The sequence below is a fragment of the Pleurodeles waltl genome, chromosome 3_2, assembly GCF_031143425.1.
Source record: "Pleurodeles waltl isolate 20211129_DDA chromosome 3_2, aPleWal1.hap1.20221129, whole genome shotgun sequence".
In the NCBI taxonomy this organism is placed as follows: domain Eukaryota; kingdom Metazoa; phylum Chordata; class Amphibia; order Caudata; family Salamandridae; genus Pleurodeles; species Pleurodeles waltl.
Genome location: NC_090441.1, coordinates 170,100,985 through 170,118,122, shown reverse-complemented (window position 1 = coordinate 170,118,122; position 17,138 = coordinate 170,100,985). Strand labels below are relative to the sequence as shown.

Here is a 17,138-nt window from a genome sequence, read left to right as displayed (position 1 = left end):
CCGAGCCACACAAATCACCCCATCTTGGATTCCCCTAGGTCTCTAGTTTTCAGAAATGCACAGGTTTGGTAGGTTTCCCTAGGTGGCGGCTGAGCTAGAGGCCAAAATCTACAGGTAGGCACTTTGCTAAAAACAGGTCTGTTTTCTGTGATGTGTCCACGTTGCGCTTTGGGGCGTTTCCTGTCGCGGGCGCTAGGCCTACCCACACAAGTGAGGTATCATTTTTATCGGGAGACGTGGGGGAACGCTGGGTGGAAGGACATTTGTGGCTCCTCTCAGATTCCAGCACTTTCTGCCACAGAAATGTGAGGAACATGTGTTTTTTTAGCCAATTTTTGAGCTTTGCAAAGGATTCTGGGTAACAGAACCTGGTCCGAGCCACACAAATCACCCCATCTTGGATTCCCCTAGGTCTCTAGTTTTCAGAAATGCACAGGTTTGGTAGGTTTCCCTAGGTGGCGGCTGAGCTAGAGGCCAAAATCTACAGGTAGGCACTTTGCTAAAAACAGGTCTGTTTTCTGTGATGTGTCCACATTGCGCTTTGGGGTGTTTCCTGTCGCGGGCGCTAGGCCTACCCACACAAGTGAGGTATCATTTTTATCGGGAGACGTGGGGGAACGCTGGGTGGAAGGAAATTTGTGGCTCCTCTCAGATTCCAGAACTTTCTGCCACAGAAATGTGAGGAACATGTGTTTTTTTAGCCAAATTTTGAGGTTTGCAAAGGATTCTGGGTAACAGAACCTGGTCCGAGTCACACAAATCACCCCATCTTGGATTCCCCTAGGTCTATAGTTTTCAGAAATGCACAGGTTTGGTAGGTGGCGGCTGAGCTAGAGGCCAAAATCTACAGGTAGGCACTTTGCTAAAAACAGGTCTGTTTTCTGTGATGTGTCCACGTTGCGCTTTGGGGCGTTTCCTGTCGCGGGCGCTAGGCCTACCCACACAAGTGAGGTATCATTTTTATCGGGAGACTTGGGGGAACATAGAATAGCAAAACAAGTGTTATTGCCCCTTGTCTTTCTCTACATTTTTCCCTTCCAAATGTAAGACAGTGTGTAAAAAAGACGTCTATTTGAGAAATGCCCTGTAATTCACATGCTAGTATGGGCAGCCCGGAATTCAGAGATGTGCAAATAACCACTGCTTCTCAACACCTTATCTTGTGCCCATTTTGGAAATACAAAGGTTTTCTTGATAGCTATTTTTTACTCTTTATATTTCAGCAAATGAATTGCTGTATACCCGGCATAGAATGAAAACCCACTGCAGGGTGCAGGTCATTTATTGGCTCTGGGTACCTAGAGTTCTTGATGAACCTACAAGCCCTATATATCCCCGCAACCAGAAGAGTCCAGCAGACGTAACGGGATATTGCTTTCGAAAATCTGACATTGCAGGAAAAAGTTACAGAGTAAAACTTAGAGAAAAATTGATGTTTTTTTCACCTCAATTTCAATATTTTTCTTTTTCAGTTGCTGTTTTCTGTAGGAAACCCTTGTAGGATCTACACAAATTACCCCTTGCTGAATTCAGAATTTTGTCTACTTTTCAGAAATGTTGCGGTTTATGGGATCCAGCGTTGGTTTCATGCCCATTTCTGTCACTGACTGGAAGGAGGCTGAAAGCACAAAAAATCGTAAAAATGGGGTATGTCCCAGTAAAATGCCAAAATTGGGTTGAAAAATTGGGTTTTCTGATTCAAGTCTGCCTGTTCCTGAAAGCTGGGAAGCTGGTGATTTTATCACCGCAAACCCTTTGTTGATGCCCTTTTCAGGGAAAAAACCACAAGCCTTCTTCTGCAGCCCATTTTTCCAAATTTTTTTAAAAAAATGAAATTTTCACTGTTTTTTGGCTAATTTCTTGGCCTCCTTCTGGGGAACCCACAAAGTCTGGGTACCTCTAGAATCCCTAGGATGTTGGAAAAAAAGGACGCAAATTTGGCATGGGTAGCTTATGTGAACAAAAAGTTATGAGGGCCTAAGCGCGAACTGCTCCAAATAGCCAAAAAAAGGCTCGGCACAGGAGGGGGAAAAGGCCTGGCAGCGAAGGGGTTAAACAGAAAGAATGTTGGGGTTTGTGAAACTACAAAAATTGTTTCTTCAAATTTAGAGCCAGATTTAAGAAATGTGGTGCCGCACCCAGTGTAGCGCCACTGTTCTTGTGCACCTTAGCTCCCCCCTACCGCCACCATGTGTGCTCCGTATGTAAGATATGGTGCACCGAGGCAGATTTGGAGTTTGGAGCTTTGCAGGATTAGCGTCAAACATTTTGACGCTAATCCTGCAAAGCCCATTGAGGCCCGTTGTAAATAATGGTGTGCGTCCTTTTAACATCTGCTCTGAGCAGGCGTTAAAAGTGCCAAAAAAATGACGCAAAGAAATCTCTAAGATTTCCTTGCACCATTTTTTGTCCCCCCCAACGGGGGAATGCCCCCTATGCATACATTATGCCTGGCGCAGGCATAATGTAGCGCAAAGGCTTACAAAGTGGCGCAATGCATGCATTTTGCCACTTTGTAAATTTGGCGTGGCATTTTTGGCCTCGCTGGGTCACATTAGCGTAAAAAAAAAATATATATGCTATAGTGGTGCAAAAAGGCAGTAGGGACTCTTAAATCTGCCCCTTCTTGTTTTTTCAAACTGCATAATTCACACATTTCCAACATTTTAGGATTTTTTTTAAAGAAGAAGGTGTACAAACCTACTCAGTGGATGATTTGTGGGCCAAACCTCATGCAAACCCGACATTTAGCAGGAATATTCTCCCACAGAACACTTGACAGGTGGTTACACCTTCAGGCAAAATGCTTGAACTTCAAGCCTTAACCGAGGCAACATTTGGTATCTTCTGTGATGGAATTTTGTTTCTACAGATGCCTAGAAGAGAGGGGGAGATGGATGAATGTGATGTGTGTTAAAGAGACAGGAGAGACAACGTAAGAGTGGGCAGAAAGAAATGGTGTGCGTGATGAGAAGAGCGTGGGAAAAGAGGAAACAGTACCTGGTGTCAGTGCTTAATTTGTGCTTGTGGTTTCCGGGGCTCAGCCCCAGCACTTTTTTCTCAGGGCCGGGGCTACACGAGATATCAGCTTGCTAAATTCACACGGCCTCCCCGGTGAAGAGTTATCACACAGTAATCCATGATTGCCTCGGTTCAGTGTTGTGAAATATTTAAAAATTGGACACCGCACGAGGCCCGCCTTATGAGGCACGCGCACCCACCGCCAGAAACTGACTGGGTGAGGTCCCGGCTGCGTCAGCTTAACAGGTGGGTCCGTCAATCACAGCAGTGTAAGCGCGGGCTACCACTGAACACTTGAACAAGCATTTTCAATGCAACGGGGCTCGCATTTGCTCGAGTTGGAGCTATTTGCGTTGGAAACTCATAACCTAACTTTATTTGCCACACAAATTAGAAGAAAAAAAACACAGGACGATCGCCCTATGTAAAACGCAGCTCGATTGCGCTGAAATTGAAAATGAAAAAACGGAGCGCAAACGCGCTATGTAAACCCCAGTGCGATCGCGCTGTGGGGAAAATTAATAGATAAAGTAGTCCAGAAACCAGGCTCAAAACATCGAGCCTCGTATGTTTCTAGTAGTTTACCGGTGCTGTGTAGGCGGGCTAAACACCTGAAAAGGCATGACGTATGCATGCCTTTCACAAATGAAAGCAAGCAGATTTTAAAAGGCAAGCCCACGAGCCAATGTAAGAGACTGACGTGACCTGAGCGCGGTTTGAAGCCCAAAGAGAGATTACTTTATGGATGGAGCGTTTTGCGCTCGCCCATAAAAAGGGGATAGCCCCTCCCCGTCCCTCCTTGGCATTTATTCGTCGTGTATTCTCCGAGTCGACACAATGCAGACCAGTGGCCTGGTTTTCGCCCGCGTCCCGCTGCAGCGCACTGCGCAGCTGCAAAGCTAGTCATTCGACAGAATAAGAAAGCAGCGAGTCGCACAGCAGCTGCAGGCCTGCCTTTAATTAAAAGGCATTAAGTAGTAAAAGTAAGTAATGATTTCATTTATTTCATTTTCGTAACATGCCTCTACATGCGCAAGTACTGTGAGCTTCGACTTAAGCAAGCATGCCTTGTTTGATGGTTCAGGTACGTGCCCGGAAAAGCGCAACCTCTTATTTCTTGTGCTGGTTTTTTGTTAAAGTAGTGTAGGTCGTCATAGGGTTCATTTGGGACGGCAAGTTCCAGTCCAGATGACGTGCTGCACAATCCTGATTGCTGAGTGATAATCATGTGTCTGCCTGTTGTTAATAGGTTTCCAGCTGCCTGCCCTCTTTCATTTCTTGATCTGCACCACAACCTATGAATGCACAACAGCCTGTGAACACTCCCGACTGGGAACAAGGACAAGCCCACCCCGCCCACCCAATTGATAAATGTGTAAGGTGTGGTACTCTCTTTTACTAATAGACCGGCCCCGGGCAATTTAGTGTGTTAATTGATAATCAGGCCTGGGGAGACACAAAATACAACAGAAGTAGATAGTTATTTCAGCATTAATTTGGAGTCAGGCCTTTCATGGTCAGAAAAAGTTCATTATCTTCAGTTTCATGACATGCAGTTTTGCCTTGGTTTTATTAAGATGTCCTCCCAAGGGAGCTTGAAAACCAACATGATTTTCAAGTCAACCATCCTATTACCGAGGTAGCAGGAGTAAAAACAACATTAAGGGCCTGATTCAGACCCTGGCGGCCGGTGACCGCCAGGGTCACCGGCCACGGGAGCACCGCCGACAGACCGGCGGTGCTCCAAAGGGCATTCTGACCGCGGCGGTTCTGCCGCGGCCAGAAAGGGTAAACCGGCGGTCTCCCGCCGGTTTACCGCTGCCCTTGGAATCCCCCATGGCGGCGCAGCTTGCTGCGCCGCCATGGGGGATTCTGACACCCCCTACCGCCATCCTGTTCCTGGCGGTTCGCCCGCCAGGAACAGGATGGCGGTAGGGGGTGCCGCGGGGCCCCTGGGGGCCCCTGCCGTGCCCATGTCAATGGCATGGGCACGGCAGGGACCCCCGTACGAGGGCCCCACTGTGTATTTCAGTGTCTGCCTAGCAGACACTGAAATACGCGACGGGTGCAAACTGCACCCGTCGCACATGCCCACTCCGCCGGCTCCATTCGGAGCCGGCTTCCTCGTGGGGAGGGGTTTCCCGCTGGGCTGGCGGGCGGCCTTCTGGCAGTCGCCCGCCAGCCCAGCGGGAAAGCCAGAATGGCCTCCGCGGTCTTTCGACCGCGGAGCGGCCATATGGCGGTTCCCTCCAGGCGGGCGGCGACCGCCGCCCGCCGGGGTCAAAATGACCCCCTAAGTAATGCTGGCACCTTCCCCAATGACCATTGCTTGGTAAAGTACCAGTTACCACATCCAATGCACAATGCCACATACAATGCACAATACCACATACAATGCACAATGCCACGTACAATGCACAATGCCACGTACAATGCACAATGCTACATACAATGCACAATGCCACATACAGTGCACAATGCCACATACAATGCACAATGCTACATACAATGCACAATGCCACATACAGTGCACAATGCCACATACAGTACACAATACCACATACAATGCACAATGCCACATACAATGCACAATGCCACATACAATGCACAATGCTACATACAGTGCACAATGCCACATACAGTGCACAATGCCACATACAATGCACAATGCTACATACAATGCACAATGCCACATACAGTGCACAATGCCACATACAGTGCACAATGCCACATACAATGCACAATGCTACTGGGCTTTTTGGTTCACTTTGGGCATCCAGAACCAGTGGACAAATGTATCTAGCTCAAGTCCTCCTTAGAATTTCCTTTAAATAACAGTTGGTTTCCCTTTGTGATTCTGAAAAACTGCTCTTTAAAATGCACCATTTAGCAAACATTTTTCTACATATTTCTTATGGAAGAGAACAGATGCCCATCTACAAAAGAAATGTAAGTTCCACTGCCCATTACATTTGTATATTTTGATACTACTTTACCAATAATATTCTCGAGAGGCCCATCAGTGTTCCCATGAGGTTATGTTAAATCCTTTTCAATTTTGACAAATGGACTTGAACTTAGAACTGCCCAATGTTCAACATCTTCTGCTACTAGATCAGTTGGGAGTGTTTTTATGCCAGGCCTGGTACATGTCTTATTCTTGGTATTCTGATGCACACCCTGCTTCTCTTATTAAAGCTCTGTGACAGCAATTGCCAAAATGAAAAGTAAAAAAATGGATTGAATGAAATATTCACACATGGAATGGAGAATCTTAAGGCTGAAAGAGGAAGAGAGCCTGTGTCTGTGCGTGCGTGTGAATGAGAGAAAACAGGAGAGGGAATGTGCCTTACTTTCCATGTATGGGTCTGTATGAAAGTAACATGCCTTGTATTTTAAGTGTAGGTAAAATGTGTGGGTGTTAGGAAAATTTACCTGAGTGACTGTATATGTTAAGAAGGTGTACATCTTATTATTATTATATATATGTCTGTTTTATGTGTCCTCTGTGTTTGGCTGTGCCAGTGTTAGAAATAGATTCTGAGAGTGTAATGTGTGTTTGTTTGGAAAGTGTGTCTTGCTGCGAATCTTTAAAGTGTGTTCTTAGACCCACAGAGTTGTGTGTTTAAGGTATGTTCTTCTGGTTGTGTTTAAGGAATGGTGTCTGGGGCTTGACTGTGTCAGGAACATATTTCTGCTTTGGTGTGTTACTTGTGTTTGTGTCAGGAATATGTGTCTGATTGCGATTGTTAAGAGTAGTGACTGGGGCAATGATGGCATGTGTGAGGCAACAGCGGGTCGCACAGTAAAATGATGAATGTATAGGTGGATTTTTAAAAGCGCCCTCTCAGATATGCTATCTCTTGCTCAGAAAAGTCAATGTGCCTGATGCTTTTTAGGGAGGTTTTCTTTGGTTTCTGTGCCATTATTGGTTTTTGGGGTACGCAGAAGGTGTCTTGACAGTTTAATGAGTTTCAGGGGTGTAACTGTTGCAGCAGGTTCAGTGGCACCTGGACCCGGGGTGAAGGGGCAACTAACTGAGAGAGGCCCATTTGTTATACTTGTCCTGGAGACCTTTGCAGCATTATAATGCAACTTATCTTCTTAGCTGCCATAGTGGGGGTGTCACTACACAGTTGTCTGTCTTTATATATTTTGTCTGCATTTCTTGAGGAAAAGCGGTCTCAATACAGTCTGTTGTTTAACTCCTCACCTATTTTGTTTGTCTCGTGAGAAGTACCTGTGTGTGTGTGTGTGTGTGTGTGTGTGTGTGTGTTAGATGACATCTCTCGTGCTATAAGTTGCCTCCTCCAGATTTCATACAATGCTCAATCCTCCAGGCACTTGCCCAAAGTCTTCGGCCATATTCCACAGATTTAGTCATAAGAGTAGTCTAAATATTTCCTGTTCACTTTGTTTACCTTCTTTTGCAAGAAATGCTTTGCTGGTTCTAGTTTATCAGTGGGCTAATATTTTCACTCCAGAAATCTGTGTTTGATCTCAGGGTCTTAAATTTAAATCTTGGTGTGGCCACTCAGTCTTTCGTATTTCTGAGGCTGATAAAATTACTGCCATTGAGTTGGATAACAACATTTTTAATTTGGTGTAAAGGCCCGTTCTGGTGAATATGTACTTTAAAAACATACGAAGGGCCTAGCACCTACTTGCGCCAAATGAGCGTCATTTGTTTTATGCTAATGTGGCCCAACAAGGCCATAATCGCTGGGCCAAATTTACAAAGTGGCACAATGCATGGATTGTGCCACTTTGTAACCCCTGGCGCCACATTATGCCTGCACTAGGCATAATGTATGCAAGGGGGGCATTCCCCGTTAGGGGGGCTGAAAAAATGGTGCAAAGAAATATAAAAGATTTCTTTGCACCATTTTTTTCAGCATTTTTAATGCAGGCGTTAAAAGAGGGCGTACCTTTGGTTACAATGGGCCCCTATATACTGTTCAGGGTTAGCGCCAAAATTGTGGCGCTAACCCTGAACAGTAGATCTATAGCGTAAAAAATTCTGACGCTATTTCCCCCTACCCTGCGCTATGGTGCGCCGTATTTTAAATATGCGCACAAATGGTGGCGGTAGGGTGGCGCTAAGGGGCGCAAGGAAAGTGGCACTGCACCACTTTTCTTAAATCTGCCCCATGGCATGTTAAGGACACAGAAATGTATTTTAATCTTTTGGTTTTCAATTTCTTTGCAATATTACACTGTCATTATTTCCTCTGTCCCTCCTTGACCCAGTGCCTTTCACATATCCATCATGACAGCCCAGGCTGCAGTACAGCAAAAGGCACCGCAGGCAGTTCATTCACTGTTTCGTGCTACAGAAGTGGGTTGGTTCTCTTTCAAATGCCCTTGTCAGGCTGCTTCGGTGGCACAACCTTTGTGTAAAGCGATGCTTCTCAAAGCAGGTAAACTGGGAATGACTCCAAGCAGGAGTACCCATAACACGGGCACAATTTAATTATGAGCTATCTGCACCTGGTTGTCATTAACCTTCCTGAAGAAATAATGATGGTCATACAAAAGGGCAGGCTTGGCCCAGAAACGTTCTCTCCTTGAACAACAAATGACAGTCTCCCCTGCCCCCATACCATCCACCAAATGGGAGTTCTCAGGAAGAACTAATCAGCGCCCCTTTGCTAACGAGGCCAAGGACCTCATTGAATTAGTAAGGGAAACCCTTCACGTCAGTGCCTTGGACTCCACCCTCCAGTTACAAGAATGCAGGCAATTCATGATAACCGTCTGGTGAAAGCCATGTTCACCCGTCTTGTGCCATGCTGCACCAAGGTCATGCAAAATGGATCCTACTTTGCTTTTGTAGTAACGTTGGAAGCCAAAGCTTAAAGGTGAGCCAAACTTTAAAGACTTTGGCCCGTATTTATACTTTTTTAGCACCGCATTTGCAACACTTTTTAATGCAAAAGCGGCACAAACTTACAGAATACATTAAAAAAGTATAAATAGGGGCCTTTGTGTGTCTTTCGAGTTAGCAGTGTAGGGCAGGCATATGAGTTGTGAAAGGCTTGAATTTGGGCAGGCAAAGTAGGATCTATTTGAGTTTTACTTGAGTTTTACTTGTAATCAGAGTCATGGCAGTAGATGTGCAGGTGCAGAAATGTGCTTGGTGCAAATAAATATTATGCTTGTTCAGAACTCTGCCTGTTAGATGAATTGACACCGCACCTCACACACGCCTAGTGTGTTTTCTTTCACTGTGCCTGTTAGATGAATTGACATCACACCTCACACACGTCTAGTGTATTTTCTTTCACTTTGCTTCCCTAGAATGTCACACACTGGACAGAAGAAGATTTCAAGCTACTTCACAAAATGTAGGCCCAAAGATGACGAGGAGCCTGCTAGCAAGCTTGCTAGAAAAGGATGTGTTCTTACAATGGATGAAGGAAACAAAGAAGATGATGAAGTGCAAGAGAAGGCACTAGATGAGAGTGACACCACTACTAGCAGCAGCGTAATCACCCCTACAGAGGGAAAGACACAAGATAGTCCTCTTAGAGATGAACAGCATCATGCTGCGGAGAGTGATACAGAGACAGAGGAAACACCAAGCACCAGCCAACAGTCTGACATAATGTACCTTAAACCACATGCAGCCACAGTTTTCAGGAAAGGTGTTCTTCCTAAAGGTTGGAAACATCATGAGCAAAAAATGTATTTCCAACTCAAGTATCCATGGCTAATTGTTAAAGGCCCTAACCTTGGCTGTTCTATGTGACGCCAAGTCCGTGATCTTGGTGCTAAGAAATCCAGGGGAATGAAATTGTCCAAAGAATGGACCGAGTCTACTGTGAAGGCATATGGCACCAATATAGAGCAACAGTAGAAATCATTGAGTAAAAAGGTTGTAGAACATGCACGAACTAGAGCTCATGTTACAACTTTAAAAATCATGGAAAATGCAAAAATATATATTTTATTGCAAGTAACTGCAAAAGCTCAATCTGCACAAATATCAGCAACAGACAGAATATTCTGTGTAGCTTACAAGGAAGCGAAGTGGAACAGGCCAGCATACGGTTTTGAAACAGAGATAGACTGCCACCAGTTGAACGGACTGGATATGGGGCGAATTTTGCGCTCCAATGTGACTTGCTCAAACATACAATGACACATATCCTCAGAAATGAAGAGGAAGATATTTGCCAAAATGATTGCGCTTTCTCCAAAAGTAAGTCTTTTACTAGATGAAGCCACCGCTTTAAATAGAAAAAGTTCTTTAATTGTGTTCATGTGAATGCAGCTACCTGGCATGGACTCCATAGCTAATATTTATGTTAACCTCGTTGAGCTGAGTGATTTGTCAGCTGATGGCATAGTAAGCAGGTTACTATCTGCACTAAAAAAAGATCCAGTTAACATAAGTGAGGACTTTCTCTCCAAATGCCTGCTTTCAGTTGCCTGTGATGGGGCTTCAGTGATGTTTGGCCACCACAGTGGTGTTGTAAAGAGGTTGCAAGAAAAAATCTCTCCCAATATTGTAGCCTGGCACTGCTCAGCACATCACCTGGAACTTGCAGATCATGATGTGATGAAAGATTTTGGTGCTACAAATCATTTCAAAAACTTACTTGTTAAGCTGTATTCTCTATTTGCCACATCTGTTAAAAACCATTTGAACTAAAAGAATGTGCAGAAGCTCTTGACATTCAGTTCTGCAGAATAGGTAGAGTGTTAGATACGCGTTGGGTTGCATCAAGCTTCAGAACAGTGGAGGTTATTTGGAATGCTTATCCTGCTCTCTACAAGCACTTTACTAATGCAGCTGATGATGGTTTCCGTGACAGTTCAACACGAAGTATGTACACGCCTAGGTAGGCGGTTAGCATCTATCCAGGTTGTTGCTAATCTTGGCCTCATGTATGATGCTCTTCAGGAGTTATCAGAGTTATCACTTGACACAGAAATGTGACTCTACAATCATTGATGCTCATCGAGCTATTTATTGACAAATAGCAGTGTTTGAGGCAATGGTAGACAGGCAAGGGAACCATTTCTCACAGTGTAAAAAGGTCATAGAACAAAATATATTCCAAAGTGTGGTGCTGCACAAAGGAAAGACCAATGACAAACTAATTGAACAGGGACAATTTTTTCGCAGCCTTGCAGAAAATGTAAGACATTGTTTGTTGTCTACAGGAGGTGCTATTTCTTCTGACAAAAAGGCTGAGTATGATATACTGATTAGTGAAGTGAAGGTTTCATACAAACAGTACTGGCCTGATGAACCACCTGCTCTTTATGGTGAAAGTGATATTGAGTCTCTGTGTAAAAGATTCAACATTGGCAGTCGACAAACCATATGTGCTTACAGAGAGTATAAGGAATCTGGAGGCGAAGAAATTAAAAGGCAGTTCAAGGAGCTTTTGATAGCCTTACACACTATTGCTATCAGTACTGCAGAATGTGAGTGGGGCTTTTCTCAAATGAATCTAATATGCACATCTACAAGAGCATCATTGCCGACTGAAACAACATCTTTAATGTTTTTAAATCTTGTTGGCCCACCATTTAGGAGATTCAACCCCAACCCCTATGTTCAGCCCTGGCTTGCAAAAGGACGAAGAGCAGCTCATGACACTAGGAGTAAAGCACGAAAAGAGGAAGACTTGGAATGCACAAGCAACTTAGACAGTTTGTGGGCTTTTCTGGAAAAATAGCCCAGTCCAACTGACAAAACACATGCCATTACAATGTTTCGAATAAGTTAAAAAGTTAGGCTTTACCATGTTTGGATATTTAATCATTGTTCTAGTATATACATGTTATTTATTTTTGCATTTATAACAGTTTATTGACTGTGTCAATTCAATGGTTTGTAGTATTTATGTGTCTTCTTTGTTTGCTATATTTATTGTTCTATTTTATATATTCTATTTATTTTGTAATTTTCTTTTTCCTTTTTTTTATTTTAGAACATATATTTACTGTGTATTTGTATGTATCTATATTTTATATTTAATTATTTTGTCTTTGAATATTTTGTATGGCACTGTGTTCATTTTGCACTAATATGTGTGACTTGAGATTTGGTCAATTTCAAACTGCCCAGCCACTACCTCTTTTTTTGGCCTAGGTTTTAGGACTTTTTTGGGGAGATGACATTATTATGTGCTTTATGTTAAGATACAAATCTTCAATTAAAAGGTAATATTTTGAACATGTGCATCTTTTGTAATCTGTTCTGTCTGTGTGATACAGAACTACATTTGGAAACACCAGTAAAGTTGCATGATTTTTACTATGCTGAATTTCTAATAAATGCACCTATATTGCTATCAGAGTAAGTAATAGCAACAAGCCCAATTTGTAATCATCTTTTTTTATTGTTTCTCTAAAATTAATCACTTTAATGGAATACTCAACTATTTATGAACCAAACCCCTTTGGCTACTGGAAGTGACAAGTGGCTCATTCAAGTGTATTACATGATTTTATTCAATGTATCTGTTTAGATTGTTTTCAGAACATTTTGGTTTATTTTGTCACATTAGATATTTAAAAACACACAATTAGACTCTGTTAAAATTGACAACACAAAGCACTTTTGCACATACACCAGTATTGTCCATTTCCCAAATTGGCACATAGAGCACTGGAATATTTCACATGCCCCTTTCAATTAATTAGTCATTTTAGCCAGGTTACTCTAGAGTTGTGCTTTAAATGCACTTTTGATTTCATATTTTTCAAAATGTTCACAGGGCTGGGGGGGACCTCCTATCAAAACCTTACGTGAGGAAGGCTCCCTTGCTGAAATTCAGATTGGATATTACATCTGACCGTCAGCAGTTCCAGTTGAGAATGTGGGTGGAGCCTACAGAGTAAGTGGGTGGGGCCAGTGGAGTAAGTGGGTGGAGCCGGGGAATTGGGTGTGGCCTCCTACAAAAAAATGTGAGCACCTGGACTTTATATCTTACAAATTAAGCACTGCCTGGTGTCAGTGGCGTAACAAAACCTGAAGGGATCCCCTGCAAATACATGGACCCTCCCCTGGTCCACCTTACACCTCCTGGACCAAGTCAGTGTATTGTGGTGAGAGGGCCCCTGGAGCTTGTGGGCCCCCCCACACACTGGGGCTGTGGGGGCTAATGTTACGGCACTGCCTGGTGTGTGTAAGAGAGAGACGGGAAGAGAAAAAGAGACACATACCTGGTATATGAGTGAGCGTGAGTGAGTTAGTGAATGAGCGAATGCGTGGCTCCATAAATCACATTTTAGGCTTGTGTGACAGGCTGCGTGGTGCAAGACCAACGTTACCGCTCTTACAAATTTGCCGCCTGATGTTCACCTGTGTGCCTTGTGAAGGAAAGGGAGAGAAGGAATGAGAGAGCTGACGCCTGATGTGTGGCTTGTGGGCAGGAGAGGGTACGGCGGATGGAGAGGGAGAGGGCCAGACATGTGTGACAGGTAAGCAGAGACCCACAGGCGGTGTAGGGGGAGTTGGAAAGCCACCATGTACTGCATGTGTGATAGGAAAACAGAGAGGGGGAGAGAACGAGTGAGCGTAAAGAAAGTGGAGGAGAGAGGCGGATGCTGCAAGAGGGAGAGACCTGGGGAGAGAAAGAAGGCTAAACATAGGGTGACCAGACCTTGAGAACCAAAAACCGAGACATTTCGCAAAAACAGGTAAAGGACAACAATTTTACATCAAGAACACACAGAACGGCAGCCGTCATCAACCTAGAAACACAGAGAAGGCACTAACAAAATATTGAAATGTAATGTTTTATAAATGGCATCAGACCTGTTAATTAAATTGCTTTCTTATAATAAATAGCTCTGGAACACCAAGAAAAGCGCCTCTCACTGTTTTCAGCAAACCGGGGCCTGAGCTAAATTTGCCGAAATCTGCCGGGTAACTGGTGAAAAGAGGGGACTGTCCCGGCAAACCCAGGACGGCCGGCCTCCCTAGCTACAGATGAACTGATGGGCGTGAGATGGAGGGACTAAGAGACAGGAGGGGCACACACTGAGTGAGTGTGCGTGTGAGTGAGCGCTCACACCCGTCCGGGTGATGGAGGGGAGGTAAAGTGAGGCAGCAGCCGGGGAAGCGAGGTCTGACGCGTGAGTGACAGGAAAGAGGAGACAAAGCGAGGGAGGGGAGGGCGTGCGCGCGTGTTTTAGGGAAGGAGGGAGGGGGGCGGAAGATTTGGCCCAAGAGGAATGGGAACGGAAATACCGGCTCGGGGCAAGAAGTGGGGGGCGGTGTGCGCGTGCTTCAACACTGGGGTGTATGTGTGAGATAACATGTGAAGGAAATCTGTATGTGTGAGGTGGGAGCGACACACAGGCGCAGGAGAGGGGAAGAGCGAAGTGTGCACGCGCGGGCCCGGGGTGGGATGCGTGTGAGTGGATGGGCGTGCAAGGGACAGGGAGGGAATCCGGGTGTGTGATGTGAGGGGAAGTGAGATAGGGCGGAAACGGACCTGCCCTGGTCAAGAAGAGCACTGAGGCAGCCTCTCACCTGGTGCGTCTGAGGTCCCTGTACCCCGTCTCCTCCCGGTGCCTGCAGCCACTGGGTGCCCTGGAGAGTGAAAAAGGTGAAATGCGGAACTCCCGTTTCACAATCTCTTTGTAACGGCGCTTGATGTTTGGAGGTCGCTCGGGTCAGCCAGCGTGATCTGAGCGCCCCCTAAAATCCAACTCTTAAACATGCATTGATAAAGCCAATAGGCCGGACTTTTACATAGATAAACTGTGTGGGAGCTGCTGGGGCGGATCTGGCCTCTCGGTTACCTCTCTTGTGCCACTCCCTGTTGTGCTGAGCTTTCTGCCCTCTGCAGTGCCTCAGGGGCGCCCACATGCCAGCCCTTTCTTCAAGGAGCAGATACACAGTATATACCAGTAGCTCCGATTATAAACGCGCAGTGACACTGACTGCCGGGTACACACCAGCCCAGCAACGCTAAAGCCAAAACACACTGTTGTATGGATTGACTGATGGATGCATGAGTGTGTTTGCTGGAGAATGAGTGGATGCATGAGCGTATGTAAAGATGAATGGATGGATGTATGCATGAGTGTGTTTGCGAGGGAATGGGTGAATGCATGAGGGGGTCTACAGAGGAATGTATGGATGTGTGAGTGTGTGTGCTGGGAATGGGTGGCATGAGTGTTTTCGGGGGAATGGGTGGATGCATGAATGTGTGTATGCCTGAGTGTGTGTATGCATGAGTGTGTGTACAGTGGAATGCATGTGTGCATGCGTATGTGTAGAGAGGAATGCATATATGCCTGAGTGTAGGCTGTTACATGAAATAATTGACTGATGGCTGCAGTGTGTATAAGAATGCATGGGGTAGCTAGCGAGATACATGGGCGCATGGGTATCTCAGGTGGGTGGATGAATGCAATGTAGCATATGGATGCATGGAGCCATGTATGGGTGCAGGCTGCAAAACTGAGAGTGGGCAGGTGCATGAAGGCATGAGTGTGATGGTGCCTGTAGGGATAAGTGTAGAAGCTAACGCAGTGAAAACACCCCACAAAGTATTTCACACCATATTAGAAAAATAGGGTAATTTGTAATAAATAAAAAAGACAAAAACAACAAAAAAACAATTAGTAGAACTAGAGATATTCAGATGTAAACATTTCAGTGAAAATGGCACCAAAAAGCACAAAGTGCTAACTGTGGGTTGTTTTTCGCACCAGACCAGGACTATGTCAGGCCAAACACAATGGAGCATGGGCCAGCTACAGGAACCCAGTTAGGCTCATTAATCAAAGTACCTTAAATCCTGTTTTGTGTAGCTTTGTGAGGGTCCACATTAAAGTTGCGCCCGCAACCAAAGCAATGCACCAGTTCCAAGATGCGGCGAGGCCGCGATGCAAGGTCCTGCACCATCCTCGAAGATCTCATTGATGAGGGCTTTCAATACAAAGTCTGGCATGAAGGACGAGAATGTGTTGTGCAGTTGGAGCGATGTGTTGTTCTGACTGCTGTCGACAAGGGATGCAATGGCCTGCGCTGAGGAGGCATCACTCTGTAGCGGTTCTGATAAGGTGAAAGGCTGCAATGAGATGTAGTTCTTCACAATGGAGATGATCCATGCAACAGTGTTCGTTCTGCTTGAGGTTGCATCGTGCAGCAGAGGAGATGCATCAGTTCAGCTAGATCCACAGAGGCTGGGAGAGCACCTTAGGCCCACTTCCACTTCCAAAATTGGGGGCAGCACTTGGCAGGGTAGAGTCACAGATGACAGAGTCCAGGTGCTAGAGTCCAGGTTGGTGGAGGCTTCTGTCCCCAGGCCCAATCCAGGAGGTCAAACAATTAGCCCTTGGGATCACTCTGGGGTCAACAAATGCAGTCCTTCTCACCCAGGCAAGAGGGCCGAAGGGCAGCAGGCTAGTACTGCAGGGCAGCAGTCCTTCAAAGTACCAGTCCAACTGGGTGAAAGTCATTTTCAGCAGCACAGCAGTCCTTCTTCCTGGTAGAGTATCCACAAATCCAGAAACATACTGAATGGGTGGTGTCTGAGGTTCAATATTTATTCCTGGTGCCCTTACTCTGGAAATGAGAGTAGCTTCTAGAGATTTTCTTTGAAGTGCTGAGGATTCCTGCCTCTGGAATATCTAGACAGGGTAAGCAGCCCTGTGTGTGAAAGCAGGACATAGCCTATTCAAGTGTAGATAGGACTGTGCCCAGCCTCGCCCTCTCATCCTGCTAGTGATGGCCCATCCAGGAACACCTAAACTATTGTGTGTGGCTGTCTATGAGGAATATACAAAGACCAACTGTCAACTACACCCAGTCAGGTGACCCAAGGACAGGCTACAAGCATTGATGGCTAAGGCAGGAAAATGCCAACTTTCTAAAAGTGGCATTTTAAAAACAGCAATTTAAAATCTGATGTTACCTTAAGAGATGATTTTTCATTACAATTCCATAGACACCAAACACAAGCTGAGTACCTATTCCCATTTGGAAATTACAGCTTAATAAGTGTAATAAGGTAACACCAATGTTATCCCTAAGGGAGAGGTGTGTCTTCCAGTAGTAAAAAGTGAATGTAGGTGTTTTTCACTTTCAGCACATGTAAAATTTAAAAGTGTATGTCCTACTTTTTTAAATACACTAC

General features: G+C 45.1%; 1 protein-coding gene across 1 annotated transcript in view; it reads right to left on the bottom strand.

Moving 5' to 3' along the window:
- Positions 1-14,601, bottom strand: part of LOC138286630 (C-X-C chemokine receptor type 2-like) — a 71,669-nt gene extending 57,068 nt beyond the window's left edge. Inside the window, exon 1 of the mRNA XM_069227080.1 lies at positions 14,522-14,601. The gene's annotated coding sequence lies outside the window, so the exon portion shown is untranslated. The remainder of the gene's footprint in view (positions 1-14,521) is intronic.
- Positions 14,602-17,138: the final 2,537 nt, after the last annotated feature.